The sequence below is a fragment of the Saccostrea echinata genome, unplaced genomic scaffold (genome assembly GCF_033153115.1).
Source record: "Saccostrea echinata isolate AGI-Se365-2 ecotype Australia unplaced genomic scaffold, CSIRO_AGI_Sech_v1 ptg000054l, whole genome shotgun sequence".
Lineage (NCBI taxonomy): Eukaryota > Metazoa > Mollusca > Bivalvia > Ostreida > Ostreidae > Saccostrea > Saccostrea echinata.
Genome location: NW_026889803.1, coordinates 15,637,617 through 15,649,157, shown reverse-complemented (window position 1 = coordinate 15,649,157; position 11,541 = coordinate 15,637,617). Strand labels below are relative to the sequence as shown.

The window sequence follows — 11,541 nt, the reverse complement described above, 5'->3', positions numbered from 1 at the left end:
AATTGGACTGCTATAATGCATATTTACTTCAAGAGAGTCTCAGAATCTTTCAGCAAAATTATTTTTGATATGTATATTATCTATTTTTTGCCCTTCATCTACATCTACCTATGAAACGTACATGATTTCAATCGTGGTGTTTTTCCTCAGCAAAATATACATGTAATAGTAAGGCCAGAACCTTCGGTCTGTATTCCGAAAATTATCCTGTTGATTTACTTAATTACTAAATACATGTAATCTGCTAAAATTTCTGTAGCTGTAAAGAAAAATCAGTTTTTACACCTACAATGCACTATATTTGAAATATATATATAGTTTCATATATTGTAATACACAAACAAATGCATCATTTCCAAAATCCAGACAACTAATACAGGGACATTTGCGTAAAACTTTCCTTTTGTGGAGAGAAAAGTTTTGAGCTCCATGAAATAAATTTGAAAGGTTGTAGAGAGTTACAATCTTAACATGCTTCTGCTGCTGAACCAGAGTTGTTAGAATTTCAGAAAAACGTGGATAACTACAATTGCTGATTTTTAAAAATAACTATTTTGATATTGTTACACGCTGTCGTTTTCACTCATTTGTCAAAACATAGGGTGACCACAGAGTACACAGCCCTTTTTTTCTGTCAAATTTTTCTTTAAAACAGTGTGAACTACCCCCAAAATTATGCCTACCAAATCTGCTATGCGTCTTAAAGTCAATTTAAACATCATCAATGATAATTTGTTGAATTTTGGCAAATATTACATTGGTTTTGTAAGTCCTTGTCGCCAAGGACGGTACCCATTTTGTATGCCCATTTTATCATTTTTGATCACTGAAATCAACTTGCTCAAGTGTCTATAAAACAAACATTGGTTGCTGTAAACATCACATATTTCAGTTAATATTTCTTTTGCATTCTTAACAAGTTTTACAGAAGCTTTACAAGAAGCGTATAACTTCACTCTTGTTAACCGATTCTTTACCATTCATTTTTAATGCAGTGCCTCGAATAGCCCTTGTTTTCCAGCTTCTTACAATGAAACTATATGATGAAATGTGGTCACATAAACGGTTATCAATTTATTTAAGATTCAGTCATGAGAGAAAGCCAATGTTAATGTAAAATGTTTTCTATGTTGTACGTTATAGAGTTCAGGACATAATTTATTGAACAGCCCTCGTATCACAAAAGATGAATTGACTACTGCGTAAAATGTAAAACTAGTTCTGGAAGCTATTTCAGCATGGTTTATCGAGCTTCAGTTGGTCCTCATGGTGAAAATGCAAAATATACCTCATTGCACATGCACAGGGGATGACACAACCAATCATATTCCAAAAGATAAATGGGCTTCTGCGTATAAAGTAAAAAGTAGTTAAAATTCCAAAACCGTATTGCAAAACCACGGTTTACCATCAATCGTATTTCAAAAGAAAAACTGGCTACTTCTTAAAATGTTAAAGGAGTTCTTAGAACATGGTTTTTGTAAAAAAAAAAAAAAAAAAAAAAAAAAAAAAAAAAAAAAAAAAAAAAAAAAAAAACAACACGTTGTTGTTCGACTCCGAATTGGTCCTAGGATGGAAATAGAAATTTGAAACCTTATTGCAAATCTACAGGACATCATGTCATAATCGAAAATATGAAATGGCTACTGCGTAAAATGAAGAAGACTTTCGTCGAAAAAAAGTTGTTTTTCTACCCCCCAATTGCCTTCTGAGTAAACAGGAAATTTTTAAAACCTAATTGCATATGTACAGGGCATTACCTTTCTTATTTCAAAAGAAGAATTGGCTACTGATTAAAATATAAAAAGAGTTTGAGGAAGTAGGTTTTGTACCAAAAACCGTTGATTTTTTATTCCCCCACTTGGCCTCAAGGATGAAAATGAAAATTCTAAAAACCTTATTGCGCATTCACAAGACACCACCTATCATATTCCAAAAGATGGATTATCTTTGCTTAAAATATAAGAGGACATTTTGACAGAAGATATAGTGTGGCCGACCGGCGGACCAGGATGCAGCAATAATATACGAACGTTCTTTAGAAACTGCGGATATAACAAGACACTGTCATAAGATAGTAAAACCTTTCAAAAGAGCGTTTTATCTCAAAATGAATTCTCCTTCGTACGTGGATAAATTGATTGAATTGTCACTCTATTGCTTTCGCTAACATTGATTATATATTTCAGGGTTGCATTACAATTAGGTGACCGTTCTGTCACATCGCCTCACATTGTAAAATGTCATTTTTCGGCCCCTTGTTGGTTCATAGGATGAGAATGAAAATTCTAAAGCCTTTTTGAATGTGTGAAAGATTCCAAAATATATTTAGCTATTGCTTAAAATGTGAGAAGTTCTGGGAACAGGGGTTTTGTAGAGAAACGTGGTTTTTCAACCCCAGTTATCCTCCTGGGTGAAAGCGAAAATTCCAAAACCTAATTGTAAATCTACATGACACCATCAATCATATTCTAAATGTATTTGGTTAGTGTGTAAAAAGTACAAAATGTTCTTGGAATATGTTTTTTTTTTTGTAGAAAAACGTCGTTATTCGGGCTCAATAGGCCTCCCAGATGAAAATAAAAATTCTGAAATTTTATTGCACTTTAACACATTTTATCAGATGATTTTGCTTCTTTGTAAAATGTGAGTAGAGCTCTGAGAACATACTAGGATGAATTAATAAATGAATCGTATTCAAAGTGATGATATGACTACTGCGTAAAATGTTAGAGAAGTTCTGGGAACCAGTTTTTTTTTCGATCCCTATTTTACCCCATGAAAAAATGTAAATTTCCAAACCTTTCTGCATATCTACAGGAGGACTCAATCAATACAATAGACTACTGCTTGAAATGTTAGAGGATTCTGGGGAAGAAGATAGTGTGACGGACGGACGGACCTGGATAACAAAAATTCCATTATACCCTAACTTTCTTTAAAAAGTGTGAGAATAAATATTCAAATGGAAAATATACATTAAAAAATGATAATTATAAGATACAAATGGAAAATTCAACATTACGAATAGCAAAAGTAATTCAGCAGAAATGGAAAAAAAGAATATAATACAGATGATGAAATATACAATACAAATGGACAAACATAGAATACAAATCGAAAAGATCGAATAAAACAACTTATAACATGCTATAGAACTGTTACCAGAAATATCCATGAACTCTCTAGATTTGTCAGACACTTGGATTTATTCACAGATCTGCTATCTGCAATGTCTGTGTTTTTAGTATGAAAACATATAGGATTATTGTTATTGTTATTAAGAATAGAAATCTAGACTCCATTGTCTGCTGGCAAGATATAATGCTCCTCTTCATGCCTGTGCATTTTGGATAAATAACCATTCTTGTAAAATACGTTTAGGTCCGAATCTTTCTAACCCCCTTATAACTGAAAAATCTTAATTAATACATCTTTGGGGGACCATATTGAAAAAAATATATATACCAAAGCGTAACTACATGAGTCGTTTGCTGATTTCTATTTGGAAATTAAAATAAATACATGACTACAGTGTACTTATTTTAATTTCCACATAAAAATCAGTAAACGACACACGTATAGCTTGATTGAATAGCAAAACAACATTTTATTAAGAAACAGTCAGAAAGCAATTTTATAATTTATATAATTTTTTTTTCAAAGTAAATTTGATTAAATGGTTCAGATTGATAAACAAAAATTCCCCCTCCCCCGAAAAAAAGCGGCCAGTAGATTCAAACAGATGGGATAAAAACTATTCCCCATCCGATTTTGATGACAGGGAAATAGGGGAGGTTAAATAGTATCTGCTGAATTTGACAATGCCATACACATTTACTCCCTCCCACCAAAAATTGCTTCGGTTTTGTTAGTTTAAACTAAATTATGGATGATGGAAAATCGAGAACGCAGTAAAATAAATGTACTGTTAAGTCAAATAGTCTGTATAATCAAAATAAATTTACATCTGATTATAACGAATTTCTTTTCAAGCATTGATGAAATGAAAGTTTTAAATAGTTAGCCTATTTTTAGACCATGAAAACTATTTATCATATTTTATAGACTTTTGAGTGCCAAATATTGATATGCCATTTATTTTTGTGGTTTATATTTATAAACATTCTATGTGATAAAAATACCGATGCAGAACAGATTTCATTTTTATTTGTCAATGTATGATTAATGGTGTAGAATATTAAAACATTAAACGTCTTATTTGATTCGCATGATCAGTTGTCCTACTAAGTACTACGTGCGTTTTTTGTCTGACCAAAATTGTTGATTAACTTCTGCCAGCGACGGTAAACCACATATATTTCATAGACATTATAGGATTTTAACGTTCTTTTTTCAGAATTTATCGATGTGTATAAAAGTATATAACTGAATAAAAGTGCGAAGCACTTTTATGTAAAGTTTGTGAGTACAAAGGCATGAGTTTACACGTCGATAAATTCTGAAAAAAGAAGTTTAATTTTTATAATTCCAATTACGAAGTTTTAAAATTATTTCTCTTTGAAGCCTCCATACAATCTGTTATTTCTGTACAGAGTAGGAATACTTTATGCTGCGATGTGGAGATGAATCACAATCGAGATGAACGTCGATAAAGTTCAACTTTAATTGTCAAAACATTTAATAAAATAAGCTTATAAAAACTCTTCGAATATTGTTTAAGTCAACAAATATCGTAAATACAAGTAGACTTCAAAAGAATCCGTCGTTGACCATGTTGGCATAACGACAGACGCTCTAAAAACGAAAGTAGCAGACCAACGACAACCTTGATTTGCTCTGGTTTGTTTCACAATAAAAGCTAGGTCAAGAAAGTAGTTCTGATTGAGAATTTATCGATGTGTAAACTTTTTCTTGAATTTGTTCTCGTCCAATCAAAACACAGGAAATCAATAAATAAAATTAAGATTGGAATTATATACATGTATTTCCTTTACCTATTCTATACACCATTATACTGATGAATGATTCTTTTGAAAATTTATCCCTTGTTTAGGAAGACAATTATAACACATCTAGAACGTAATTAATGTTATTGATTTGTTTTTCTATATGGGGTTTCTTTTATCTTCTTGCTGCAATTTTTATTATATAAAGTTGAATTCTATATTTCTGTTTTCCAAAGGTATGATTGTAAGTCAATTTGAAGAACTGCAACTAGAAAATTTTAGGTAGAATTGATGAAGTCTTTAATTGCAGAATAAGCAGGATTGATGTAGCGTATTCAAAGCACATCACTTTTATTCCAGAAATGATACAAATATGTATTTTTATAACATATACCCTGTATTCAGGCTCAGTGGTACTTTGCAGTGTGAAAATGATGATTGTTGATTTTAATTTAACTTCAATGTAAATTTCAATGGAAGATATGGTACTCATGCTGTATATATTTTGCATTTGAGGTACTATATTTTGCAGTTGAGGTTATCCATTTGATGACGTTGATTTCATGGAAATACGCTTTATTTTTTGTACAATAATTTATGATAAAGTACATGTATCAGTGTTGCTTGTCATTTTAAGCAAACGATGCAATATGAGATGCAAAGCGGGACAACTCAATGACCAGTATCTATATTGTTTATGAACCATTCTGGTATTTTTTAACTCTAAGACATGTAGCTTATGGGAAAGGTACACATCGTCCGACTGTCTGTTTGTCTGTAAGCAATTCTTCAGTGTTCACAATGCTACTCTTCCAACGGTATTAGTCCGATTTTGAGCTAACTTCGTACACAAGTATAATACTATAAAACAGCAAATACTGGAGTATCAGGTAATACAATAAAAAACCAAATTCTGTGCATTAGTTTTTGATTTCGATGATTACTTTGCATGGTAATTAAAAATATAAATTTCTGTAAATTACTCTCCTACAGTTTGGGTTGGAGGTAATTCAATAGAACTTGGGTAAATTAACCTAAGATACATAACAGTGGCGGATCCAGGAATTTCGCGACGGGGGGCACAGTAGAAGGCAGGGGGTGTGGGGGCTGCATTGAAGCCCCCAGTGGGTCTAGGGCAAAGCCCTGGTGGGGGTCCGGGGGCAAAGCTGACAAATTCCTTACAAATAAGAGATGTTTTTTCTTGGATTTTAGGATAATGAACATAAGTTCTACATACAAAATATTTAAACGGGAGGGGGGAGGGGGGGCGCACGGCCCTGAATCCGCCTTTGCATAACTCTAGATCTGTATATCTTTTCTTATTTTTTCAAGGAATGGTCTGGCTATGATTACTAAATATAGAAATTCCATGAAAAATGCTACTCCTCCTACAGCTTTGGTCCGATTGCTGTAAGCCTTATATTAGACATATTAGACCATCTTCGTCTTGTATCCCTTACTTAATAATAGTTATTTCCATTCATATGTCGACACGATATATCCTAGTGAGCTTGAAGTAAAAGATACCAGAAAGTCTGACACATCTGTTTCATATTTGGATATTTTACTAGAAAAAGACGTCAATGGTAATCTAACAACAAAGCTTTATACGGACACTTTTTATTTTTTAATTTCTACACTTTAATGTGTAAATTTTACACTTTAATGTGTAAATTTTACACTTTAATCTGTAAATTTTACACTTTAATCTAAAAAACTTATTCTGTAATCTGTAATAATCGAACGGTCGTTGCATGGTGTTAAACCTATGAGAATTGAAAAATAAGCATAAAACAGATGTTCACATGTATTTGCATAAAAGTTTATACATGTATATATGATAAGTAAGGATGGGCGATTTGCTCATGAGCCTCGTAATTTTCCCTCAGCAAAATATCGGGAAACTGCTTTCAATCCAGTATACTGTATGTGTACTTAAAAAAGCGGGCTTCAAATTTTAGCTGCTTTCGAGCGGACAACGATGCGCTAATTCATGAATACCGCTAAGAAATCATTTATTAATAAAATATACGGCGCGTTAGCATGATTCATGAATACTCCATTAACTCAATACCTAGTGATAGCGCTAAATTTTGAACACGTACAGTATTTATTTAGTACTATAGTAAAGAGTGACAAACAGTTGAAAATATATATCTCGAATATTTTTGTCTTTTCATTTGCAGTTCAGATTGATATTGCAAGTTTATGGGACTATGATCATGATGTAAAATATAACAGTTAAAATTACGGTTAAAACGTAACAAGAAAGATACATCATTAAATCAAAGGATATTAATTTTTATGCTGTTCCAAATTAATATAAACTCACATACTTTAATGATTTATACATGTATATACTTTCATGATTAATATATTAATTGGTTATTTAGTTTTTTTAATTCAATAAGTAATTCAATTGTTGCTGGTAATACATGTAGAATGTAATTCAATTTATGCTATCAATAATTGAACTGCTGAGTGCATCAAATGATTTGCGAATAATGATATCAATATCAGTATTATATTGCAGGGGTGCCGCATTCAAATTCACTTTCAATTACAAAACATACCTGAGACACTTCTGAAAGTTTTGTGCTTTCTACGTATTCGATCCTTTTTTGTCCAGTAAGTTGGGTGTTTACTTCTCACTTGGAAAGTGGAACCTACTAACATAAGTTAGAACTGTTTTGTTTTATTTCTCCAAAGTATCTTTATTTTTATTTTTTTAACCATGGCATCATCGTTCGTCGAAATCAAAAAAAATAGTATAAAGAATTATGTATTACTTCAGAGAGTGTATCAGGTCTTACTAAATTCGAACAAAAACTGTAGGAAGGGTAGCATTTTGAAAGAATTTCACAGAAATTTCTATTTTCAGTAACCCTGGCAACATCGTTCTTGAAATTTGTCCCAATAGATAAGCTCAGCAATTAAAATATCGTATAGCGGGATTTTTTTAGCGGGGTGCTAACTTTGGCGAATTTAAGCTAAAATTTTAATCGCTAAATTTGCACCCTTACGTAAAAGTACTAAACACAAGAAAAAAATTCTGATCAATCCGTTATTGAACATTACGCCTTTCTGCTCTCTTGTGTAAATCGGTATTCAAACGTACAGAATGCTCATATTTATGTGTCTAAGGTACCTGAAACACTCTTCTGTTAAGCAAAACTAAATACTGTTACTGGCTTGCAACTTCATAGAACAACCTGTCCACTAAAAATAGTTCCGCCAAAATTATTGGAATACTTTTGAGCATACAAAACGCCAAATTTTACACCCGCTAAAGAAACCCGCTATACGGAATTTCATGCAAGTATTTATATGCTGCCATTGCGATCCACAATACAATGATGTCAGAAATAGATAATTTCTGCATTTTCTGGTTCAGTTGGTTACATTTGACTCTTTGACTACTAAAATTTTACCTTAGAAACGGTTACATCTCTTTAAAAACTTAATCATTACCCAACATTATAATATTGAACTTTAACCATGACCTTTCTAAAATCAAGTCTCTTATTCCAAAATCCAATTTGTTGTTTACATGGAGAAGTAAAATTGTCACATCTCAGTCAATACTCACTAAGACAATAAATTTTCATTTATGCGCTACAAAGTCCACCATATTCTGATAGAGAACATGGTATATGATCAACAATTTGATTACCTGGCACTTAAAAAATATTCATGACAATTGATGAGACATTGGATATTAAATTAAAGTTGCGTTAGCGAGTTGTGTGACGCGTGTTGTGTAAAGTTGCGTTAGCGCGACGGCGTGTTGTGTGACAGCGCGATAGCGTGTTGTGTAAAAGTTGCGTTAGCGCGACGGCGTGTTGTGTGACAGCTCGATAGCGTGTTGTGTAAAGTTGTGTTAGCGCAACAGCGTGTTGTTTGAAAGCGTGTTAACGCGACGGCGTGTTGTGTATAAGCGCGATTACGTGTGCTTTTGCAAATGGCCCTATCCGAACACCATAATTTTCGCACCGCATCATGTGGAAATCCGACTTTTCTACAAAGTGAATATTTAGGCCTACATGTACTCTGAGTGTGTATGAACAAGTACAAATAATTTGCTATGATTCAGAAGATTTTACGAAGATTTCTTCCTTCAGGGTAGGATAAATGCAATAAAAATTAACAAAGAAAAAAATAACAATAAAACGACACAGAAACAAATTTAAATGTAAAATTGGTCAGACGGTACTTTTAAACACTTACATAAATTAGTTCCAATGTTAGATCTTGCAGGCTTATAATAAACGTGACATTCATCATTATTCACTTACAAATCTTTGTTTTATTTCCTTAAAATACTACCAAATTAATATTGTTAAATATGAATAGCAGTGCATCTGAATAAATTTTACTTCGCGTCAGACAATGCAAAGCAGTTTCCAGGTATATCTTGGTTTTCCGTGCCACTGTGTCAATAGCAATCCCCTGTGCAGAGTTGTCGCTCTTTTCTTTATCAGCTGAATGAATCTATAGGTGTTGTATATCAATATCAATTTGATCCAAAGCTAACATCTGAAATGAGCTAAATAAAATATCTTTGCATTTACTTACATGCCATTTATCAAAATTAAATTTACGGCGGATGTTCTATACCAAAAGATCACGGAAGTAAATTAGCCAACACAGAATCATTACAAATTATAGCTGCAGAACTGTAGCTCTGTGGTTGAGAAAATTCGGACAGACAAATCGGAGAGCTACAGATTCAAACATTGTAAAAACCTTAGATTTACGGCAATGCTTTTTTTGTCGCTCGCATCGAGTATTATTTCTTGTAATACACATGTATATGCGTTCCCTTCCAGGGGACTAATAAAGATTCTCTGAAAGTCTCAATTAAATTTTATTCAGTGGTATATGAGGAGTTGCGGATAAGAGATGGATACCCCCGTGTTATAGAAAGAATGGCAGTGTCCATGTTTTGCAATGGGAAACTTCAAATATCTCTCCGATGAAAGGTGCGCAATGGCACTAAGTAATAAAAGTTCTGTGAAAGTCTGATTAATTTTTTTTCATTGGTATATTAGGAATTGCAGAAAAGAGATGGTACCCCAAGTCATCCCAACAAGTGCTATTAACGCTAATCACCGATATTCCCCTAAGAGTGATCGAGATAATTTATGGCAGAATCTTGAAGAGGTGGATCTAAGAAAAATACTTTTACAAATATTTTCCTCGGATGTCATTGATAATTATAGCATTTATTTCCTTTAATATGCTCAATTATTTTGCTACCAGCCGTTCTTCTACTTTTTTGCATGTGGAATCTATTTAGAATTAATTAAATTAATCTTAAAATTTAGCGATTTCTTTTTCAATATAGCCTTAAAATATGTTTAAATCTAAGGAGAATCCATAGTGTACATGTCCCTCTAAGACACCGCGAGTTACCCCATACCCTGCATATTTGACTTACCCCTTGAGAGGAAGGTAAACATGGCCTATTTACACCCTTCTAGCCTGGTCCCCTGGCTCATCCTTGCCGACGCGAAGCACGCGGAGAGCGCATAGTAAAGCAAGGGACAGGGAACCAGGCTAACACCCTTCCTACTACGCATTCAAAGGCCACTCGGCACACCTCGGCCGATTCGTACCTCATCTAATGAATGTTTGATGACGATGACAAAATCAGCCGAGGTTCGCGAAATGATTCAAAGGCAAAATTTCTCAATATTTGAAATTTTATTTATTTTCCCCCAGACACTCTCCTTCCCATCTATGCCCTAAAATCAGCCCATTCCCTCCCGTATACATCCGAAGACATATTATTTTATGGAAAAAAACCTGTGTTTTTATATGGCACTACTTGCGTCAATGAAATGGGGTAAAATTAGTAACCTGTGATACATTTATACTTTCTAACATCAAAATGAGGGTTACAAATTCAAACATGTATTTTAATTTCCTTTTTTTTTTAATTTGTTTATTGTTTACTCGTTTATTTTCTATAATTATATGTTTCATTTTAAACTCGTTATTATTATTGAGCACGTAGGAAATTGAAATCACGCCCCCCCCCCTCCAATGAAAGGCATATTGTTCTTTTAAAGCTTTAATTTTAAATCTGAAAAAAATGTTGGATCCTTCCCTCAACAGTGCTGACATCATTTGTCTCGCATCACTCTCATGGGTAATATAAAGATTAGCGTTAATTGCGCTTTGATTGAATTCAGTCTAAAGCTACACTGGAGAAAATCCGCAGAATTTCTTCCCATGGTGTTGTGGACGTGCGGAAGGACGGGCACCTCGATCACTATACCCCCCCCCCTTGCTTTTCAAGCGGGGTATATTAAAGGGACACATAAATAAATTTAAAAAAGCAATAACATTTGAAAAGAAAACCATATTTTTCAAACGAAAGTTTAATAGTCGCATCCAACCAGGAAGAAGGGAAAGTAAAAATAAATGCGTATGCTGTGTTCGGATTCAAAATAATTCCATCGAGCATTCACATCTTTATTGTTTAATGCTTAATGCCAAGTCGGAAGTATTTCAGCCATATGTCGAAATTCATTTCCTTTGACCGGTTTTTGAAAGTTTTTTTCTGTGGTTTCTCTTATGGCTCCCACTCCCAGTGGGCCTACCCTTTTTTCGAAAACTAGAGAAA

The 11,541-nt window shown here is 33.3% G+C and overlaps 1 protein-coding gene across 1 annotated transcript in view; it reads right to left on the bottom strand.

Annotated features, from left to right (window-relative positions):
• LOC133171732 (twisted gastrulation protein homolog 1-A-like) overlaps positions 1-11,541 on the bottom strand; it is a 403,867-nt gene that overhangs the window by 362,291 nt on the left and 30,035 nt on the right. The gene's annotated exons all lie outside the window — the stretch shown is intronic.